The following is an 8,962-nucleotide window of genomic DNA, read 5'->3' on the forward strand; positions in this document are numbered from 1 at the left end:
AACCTTTGTTCCTGTTCCCCTCACAGAGCTCCCAGACTAATGAGAATGAGAGTCACATAAACAAACAATTACTCTATAATGTAATAAACTGAAACTTGGTGATGAGGGGCACAGGGAAGAGAACGGGAACTTTCCTGGAGGAAGTGACAATGGAGCCATGTCTTAAAGGATGAGGAGGAATTCATCCTCTGGAGAAGAGTGTTATGTGCCAGCCTGAAATGCCCAGGAATGTGTTTTTCTAGGTTGGAGCAACTGGGAACAAGGATTAAGGGCACTGGGCTAAATTCTGGTCACTAGATTAGACCCTGGGCCCATCTACACCACATCCCAGTTCAAGGGCTACTCTCAGTTCTTCCACAAATTTAGAGTGTACCCCACACCTGCTTACCCAATACGAAGGGCAGAAATGGATGTCCACTCTTTTTCCAGGGTAAGATGGGCCACTAGTCAGTTTGGATGTCTTCTATGGGAGACATACATAATCTCTTCCTCTCACCCCATCTCCCATTGCCCAGCACTGGAGAGCTGAAGAACGAATTCAGGTGGATAAACAGATGCCCCAAGGGGCCCCTCGCACTTCAACTTCAAATGCTATGTTGTTTGATTTACAATATTTGTAACTATATGTGGATTATGCCTTTTATCAATATAAATATTCATAGTATCTCATTAAAAAAAAAAAAGAAATGTATGTGATAAATGTTCCACATTGATTGAACTCAAGCGTGGCTCTGAGTTTCCAAAGAGTCAAGGCAAAGAGGACAACTGATGGGTGATGTGCTTCCTACGACCTAGTGTGAGCTCAAAGGAGAGAGAATCAATTTCCGGAGGGCGATCTTTACATGAGAGCTGGAGGTCAACATAATGTATCTTTGATAATTCCTTTTACAGGAACTCCTGGAATCTCCACATATTTGTCTTTCTTACATAAAGTGATGATAAACACGAAATAGTAAGAATGATGAGTCTATTAAGGGGATTCTATGGGGGATCAAGGTGATCTTGTGCAGAATTGCAAATGATGGCTGGTCCCAATGGATAGAGGGATAAATAAAGCCTGGAGAATTCTGAGAAGGAATAATTGTGATCTTATCCTTCCTAGAACATCAGCCACCTGATTTTGGCATTAGTTGTAGGCAAATGATTCACCACTGATGTCACTAGTGAGCACATGAAGTAAGTATTCCATGACTTCATGTGAAAGTAGACCTTCTAATAAAGAAACTGGGCAAATAGTGAACAAAAATGATAATTTATAATGAAAACAACTAAAACCTTGATTATTCTAAAAAGAGGAGGGTTATTGGAGTAACTACCGACGAAGCCAACAGTCTGTCTCCCCAAATGGTCCTCTGTTAATGAAAAATACAATAAATCTACTAAATATCATCATGACCCTAACCTTGAAGATTCCGCAGTTAGAAAATTCCAATGTTCCACTTTCACCTTGAAGTGTACACACCTGCATATAAGGTGACCCCACAGCTAGGGTGACCCATCATTTTCCCAATAATATCTTTTTGTGTGTATTGCCAACTTGAGTTTATGAAGTTGAACCATGTGAAATTGCCAACATTCAGCTGTTTTAACCTGCAAAAATGGCAATCTCATATGGTTCGACCTAATACAAACTTTTAGAAATTTAAAGGGAATAGTTATCTACTTGTAGTGTCTCATTTATTGTAGATCCTCAGATGAATTTAAAATCACATTATCTGGACAATTATAAGGATTTAAAATACTGCTTTGTTCCCCTTCTTGCATCTTCATGAAATGATATTATTTAAATTCTTCTCATTAATCTCTGGCATCAGGACCTTGTTTGAGTTAATCTAACAGTTCTCTACCATGGCAGTCTTCCAGTTCCATGTATCCATTCCCAGGACACATGAAGTCATGATCCTGTCAACATAATTACTTAACATCTCATTTAAGATGACTTCCAATGGCTTGTTTATGTCCAAACTTGCACTGTGAGTTCACATCTCAAGGAATAACGACTGAATTAGTGTTAAATTTCTCTGCCTTTTCTGTTGCCAAGTCCATCCAGTGATCTATATGAATATCCTAAGTTACCATTTAGGATAAGTGAGTCAGCTCACTTCAGGTGTCCTCATGGTTCAAAATAAAGTTATTTAGAGAATGCCCTTTAAATTAATACATTTTAAGGACTCAGATATAAGACTCCATTTTCTCTAAGGGACTTTTTTAGTGGGGAGAGCTGTCACCCCTCATATAAACATATTTGGAAACTGCTTTCAATTTTGAGTGTACAAGTGTACAGCAATTAACATGTTGGGAAAATTTGGCAGCAAAATGGCGCCCAGGTAACCAAGTGAATGAACCTTTTGAGTAGGATAATTTAATGTTTCCCATTTGGATGTCAAGATTTTTTTTTGCCAAATGCAGGTTTTCTTTTTGGCATAATTCACATTTAGCTCGTTCTACCTGGCACCATTTAGCCAACAGGTTTGGCTGTTTTCTATTGTCTCCTGGAACCAGTGAATGTAACCTTGACATCCAGGGCATGAAAGTATACTGGTCTCCTTGTTTCCTGTGGCAGTAGGACATGCTTCTAGTTCACCTAGAAACTGCATCAAATTATTGAAAGACACAGTCTTATTTTATGCCATTAAAAAAAAAGAATTTGCTATTCTACCTACTCCTATTCTCACAGTGAATTTAGAAAAAATGAGAGAGAGAGAGAGAGAGAGGGAGGGAGAGGGGAGAGGGAATTAAAAGCCTGGGATCAATACTATTAAGATCATATGACTTGACCCAAAAATGATGTATATATATGAAATCAAAGCTGATAATATATCAAGGGTCTTGGTTTATTCGTTCTAACCACTCTCTATTGAATGAAACAATCAAACCATGATCAATGGTCAAATAACTGAGCTAAAGCTGCCTTAGGAGAACACTAGGATGAGAGACCGACCCTGATCTGCAGTTTGTGAATATGAAATGTGGCATTGAGACTTCAGGGAATATTAATTGGACCAGTGTTTCCCAAACATTAGACACTTGGGCATCATCTGTACAATTTTTCATATATCCACATATTACCTGTACTATTATTACCTTAATCTTTTTCTTTTAATCATCTCCTTTTTGTTCACTTAAATTTATTTTAAAAGGAAACCTTTTGTTTCTATCACACATGGAGAATCAGCTCCACTAACCCTGATTAATTAAAATACAAAAGCACAACTATTGCTATGAGGGGATGTTTTTCCCCCATTTCTCTGGTTTCAAAGAGAAAGGATTTTCACAAAACACCCTTAGATTCTCGTCTATCCTTTCTCCTCTTCCCAGAGGGGTGAGAATTTACCTGGTTGTTGGGCGTAGTCACTGGTCCATATTTCTTGATTGGGTGGGTGTAGCTACTTTATCAAAATCCTAGTTTTTGTCTCTTTCTTCTTCCCTCTCCCCACAGATCGGCATCAAGTAGTCATCTGGGTAGGTGGGTCTGTTCCTCAAACTCACTTTCCCTGAAGTGGGATTCCCAGGATGCCAGCAAGGAGGCGAGGGCGTTAGTAAGGTCCCTTGATGCTAATAAAGCCAGGTTTCAGCCTTGCCTTTGTCATAATAAGAATGTCATGGTAATCTCCCATCTGCCTTGTGCTTTTATCCTTTTTCTCAGTTGGTTCAGAATTCAGTGAATGGATGGACCTAGAGATTATCATACTAAGTGAAGTAAGCCAGACAGAGAAAGACAAATATCATATGATATCGCTTACATGTGGAATCTAAAAAAAAATGATACAAATGAACTTATTTACAAAACAGAAATAGACCCACCGACATAGAAAACAAAGTTATGGTTACCAAAGGGGAAAGGGGGGAGGGATAAATCAGGAGTTTGGGATTAACATATATACACTACTATATATAAAATAGGTAACCAACAAGGATCTACTGTATAGCACAGGGAACTATACTCAATACTTTATAATAACCTATAAGGGAAAATAATCTGAAAAAGAGTATATATATATACATATATGTGTGTGTGTGTGTGTGTATATATATATATATACACAAAACTGAATCACTTTGCTGTACACCTGAGACTAGCACAACATTGTAAACCAACTATACTTCAACTAAAAAAAAAAAGAATTCAAGTGGAAAGAATATTTTTAAATATTTTTAAAGTCTTTAAAAATTATCAATATGATACCTAAAATTCTCTCACATACCAACAATAAGGCATTCATCTCACTTTGGGATATGCTAAAAATGGACAATGGATCTGAGACACAGAAATTTATCTTTGTTTTCTAGCTAGAATAGATTACACTTTGCATTTACCTTGATGGATTCTATTCAAAGAGTTAACGATAATCATTTGTAATAATTGGGGCACTGAAAACTGAGAGCAAAATCTAAGGAATTCTTGTGGTCAAATGTTTTCTTCAGGAACAGGGTGATATTCAAAAGATTTAAAAACCCGTACAACATTGGCTGTGACCAACGAGAACAGATTCCGGCCATGTATAACCAGGGTGGCCTCCTTCAACCTGGGGACCACGCCAAGTCCTCGGAGGCTCTGCTACCAAGAGTGAGTTCTGCAGACCAGAATCATCAACATCCCCTGTGAGCTCATAGAAATGCAGCCTCTCAGGCCCCACTCCAGACCTGCTGGGTCAGAATCCACATTTAACACGATCCCCAGGTGATTCCTATGTACCTGAACGTGTGGGAAGAACAGTGCATTTCTGCATTTCTAAAAAACTGCCAGTGGAGAAGGGAGAAATAGGGCATTACTGCTCATCAGGTATGAAGTTTCAGTTACACAAGATGAACAAGTTCTGGAGATGTGCTGTACAACAGTGCATACAGTAAAGACTCTGGTACTGTGCACTTCACATTTTGTTAAAAGGGTAAATCTCATGGTAAGTGTTTATACCACAATGATATAATAATAAATCACAAAGAGACACAAGGAAACTTTTGAAGGTGATGATGGATATGTTTATTACCTTGATTGTGGAGATGGTATCACGGGTATATGCATATGTTCAATCTCATCAAATTGTATAAATTAAACAAGTACAGGGTTTTTTGGTATACAATTATATCTCAATAAAACTGCTAAGAAAGAGAGAGAGAGAGTACTAAGGATTTTTTTTCTCCTCCCCAAAACAAAAAATAAAAAACAGAAACACCTGCCAAGGGATATTAGTCTGCAGACCCCACCTGGAGCGGTCACGCTCTCGGTAAGGCAGGGATGGATGTCACTAGACTCTGGAATTTGGAGAAAGCTTCCAGGCATCAAAGCTGTGTCTGCACCCCCAACTGCCCTCCTGGGGGCTCTGGCAATGGTAGCAGTGCCCCAGAATCTTCTTTGGGTCCCTGGACAGCCAGGTACCAGGCTTCCCGTTGACAGTGCTGGCTGCCTGTTCCAGCGTCAAGAAAAAAGTTATTTCCAGAAAAACTTTAGAGAGTCCCTGAGTTAACTTTCTCTGATTGTTAAAGTGAAGCCTTTGATTATAAAAGGAATAGATGTAAAAAAAAAAGATCTACAACAAGTAGGACAAATGTTAACATTTGTTAAACTTCTATGGTGGGTGCACGAATGTCTGTTGTTATTTTTTATATGCTTGAAATTTTGAAATTAAAAGATTAAAAATCAAGTAAAAATAATAGATTCCCAATTGAGATCAGAAAAATCGCAAAGAAAAAAATAAAAATCATCCAAAATTCCACTGCCCAGATATACCTCTGGGTATTTATCCTTTCAGTTCCTTTTCATGTGCAAAAGGAAATTTAAAATTTGCATTTTTATTATAATTAGTTAAGCACATGCTTTTAACACCTCTCCTTCAGAAATCCCAATTGAAATGATCACAGACAAATAAGTAAAAACAAGTGGGTTGGGGGCGGTCAGACCTGAGAAACAGGAATCTTGCCAATCAACAAGCCTAATGTGGGATTTCAACAAAGAACCCCAGCTCAGAGCAATGGGGACAGCGCAGGACACAGGCCTGGGGAGCTGTTGGCCCTGGCGAGTCCCCCGGCAGCATGCCAAGCCACTCTAGGCATTTCTGCAGTGAGCTCCTAATTAGGGCACTTAGAGGAGAGGGCAGTGCCCTGCTAACTTCTGCTGAGGAAATAAACTCAGAAAGTAAACTGCTTTGCCCATCAGGAAACTTCTCTCCTGCAATGCTGACTCTCCCGGAAATTCACTTCCTACTCATCACAGGCAACCAAAACTGCAATCCAGCAAAAGAAAACTACAAAAATACAAGCTTCCAAATCTCCCCTTTGTCTGAGACAAATAGGTGGAACAAAGACCTGTGGGTTCTCTGAGGGAACCTATTTATTTTTAAAGCCAGGAATGGACAAGAAGATCTCCCTCTATAAAGATGCGGAAGGAGAAAAAAATTCCGGGGGTGGGGGGGAAGAAAAAACTAAGAGAAGATTCAGGAGTTTAAATAAAGATTATGCTTCGATGTAAGCCAAGAAAAGTGAAAGTTTTTTATAATTAATCTTATTTCATATTTTCTTGTGATTCTAAAAGGCATTACATTTTATAAAAAGACAGTAATTAAGAAATACTATTTTTAACCAAAAGAAGGCATAAGTTAGGTTAAAAGGACAGGCTTTGGATTTAGATGACCCAGGTTCAGATTTGGCTCTTCCGTTTACTAGCTACGTGAGCACGACGTCTCTGCGCCTTAGTTTCTTCATCTGTAAAAAGGGCTGTTAATGGTAATCCTCACCTCATAGAATTCTCGAGAAGATCAATGTGATGATAGATGTCAAATGTCTGGCAAAACAGTCACTAATATTACGTATTCTTTTTGTTGCTTTAAAAAAAAAACTTATCAAATTTTTAAAATGCAGTGGACAACTTCTGGTTTCCAGAGGGTGAATTTAGCCTACATGTTTATCTCTCTATTGCCTCCCAAAATACCACTGAAGTGGTAAAAAGTAAAAATCGTAGTAACCCTGGAAAAGAGAGAATAGACAAGAAGTTCTAGGGAGTCCCTGGAAGATAGGAAATGGATGCAGACAGACTGACAGAAAACTCCTTCAGGGCTGAGCATGCCCCGTCTGCCCTGCGAGCAAGGCCAGGCTGCTCCCCCAGGGCTCCTTGGCTGGCCTGCCCCTCACAGGAAGCAGTGCTGCCCGAGAGGGAGGAAGGCAGAGGGGCGAAGATGCCCAGTCAGGGGCTGATAAAGAATGGAATAAACTCTTTCAGAATTTTTAAGTATTTCCTTGGATCCATGGTGTATGTTGGTGTTTCCTTCCGAGGAAGGCGCTGTTGGCAGGAGTTACACAATATGTGTATCTGTGTATTGGGTGGGAGGGGACACTGTGGGGATGGGGGGGTAGGTGTGTGCATGCCTGTACATCCCAGGTCCACGGGCGCAGCCACATAGGCTCCTTTCTACGGAAGGTGACCAGATGGAAATGTGAGGAGCAGTAGAGAGAGAAGCCCTCCCTCCATCAAAGACAAAGGCAGCTGTACTTTGTGCTAGAACATGTCGTTCCAAACTCCTCGGCAGCTGTCTTCATGCCTCCAGGGTCCGTCCATCTTCCCCAGAGCAAGAGGACTCCAAGAGACATTGTTGATTGTTAATAATTTCCATAATCCTCAGTATCAGCTACTAAGCCAGCCGCCTACTCCACATAAGCAATAATAATTTATAGTTGCAGTTAACGGGCTGCTTCATAGGAACCCACAATTATAATTGGATGTCAAGTGTTGTGGATCTCAGCGGATGGAAAGCGACAACCGCTGGGGCCTGGTGGTTAATTTTGTAATGTGATTATTAAAATTTCCCATCTCCTTGTTCTTCTGTCTTCTCTCAATGTGGCTTCCAGCTGTGGCCCCATCTTTGTCCGTGCTGTCTTCTCCAGCCCAGAATCTTGACCCTTCCTTCTGTTAAACCTGTTTCTGGACCTGTGACTTTTTACTGAGCATGGGTAGAAAGCCTGGATCCTGCAGAAAGAGGGCAGCTACCAACTTTTCTGATTGGGAAACCCACCAGAACAAACCCATCCAAGAAAATATCCTAAGTCCCCGGGTTTGCTCATCTTGCTTTGCACGAACTGAATCCCCCAGCACTCGGCCTGGTAGCCCCAGCCCATCCAGAAGATGACCATGGGGAGTACCCGGCTCCTTCAACCCAGTGGCCACAGGCTCTTGGAACGGACCGCCTTGGCACTTTGCAGTCAGAATCTGTCCTTAGAGTTCTCCTGTTCCAGACTCTAGGACTCAGATTAACACAGGACTCACCAATAGCACGTGTCAGGGAAGTGGTATAGTTGTTTGGAGAAGTGGCAAATAGATTGAGGAAACACGTAAAGCATGCTTTTATGTGTCTACTCCTGGGTGAGGAGGAAGTATGGCCTTCTTCTAAGTATGGTTGAGCAAGGGAAGGAAAGAACAATCAGAGAGGGGCTGGCGAGGGTGTCACTACCTGGGGGTGGCCCTGAGCCCACCTGCCTTATCCATTTCAGATCCCAGCTCAGCCAAGAACCCCGTGTCTAAAGCCAAGTACAGAGCCTAATGGGGCACTAACTTAGTCCCAATTCTAGCCCAAATCAAAGCCAGGTGAGGACCCAACAATTCCCAGGGCAATTCAGACACAAGGCAAAGTCTAACCCAAGTATAACCCTAGAGCCCTCTCCATAACCCATTTTAGAGCACAGCCAAACCCAGAACCCAGTGGAACAGTAGCCCTGAATTCAGTCCTGCCTAAAATCCATAACCAGGGCCCAAATCCCAAGTCCATGTCAGGATGAGGAATAAGGTGGGGAGTCAAAGACATCACATTATTGGAAACCATCATCCATTAATCATTCCTGAATCCAGAGCCCTGTGACCCAGCAATTCTCTACTGAGAGGGAATTGCCCTCCGAATGGACTCGTCTCATAGCTCCCAAAGCACCATAATTCTCTGGGGACAGAGGTTGTCTACCATTCGACTAGGAAATCCCAAGC

Source organism: Eubalaena glacialis, chromosome 13 (assembly GCF_028564815.1).
Source record: "Eubalaena glacialis isolate mEubGla1 chromosome 13, mEubGla1.1.hap2.+ XY, whole genome shotgun sequence".
In the NCBI taxonomy this organism is placed as follows: domain Eukaryota; kingdom Metazoa; phylum Chordata; class Mammalia; order Artiodactyla; family Balaenidae; genus Eubalaena; species Eubalaena glacialis.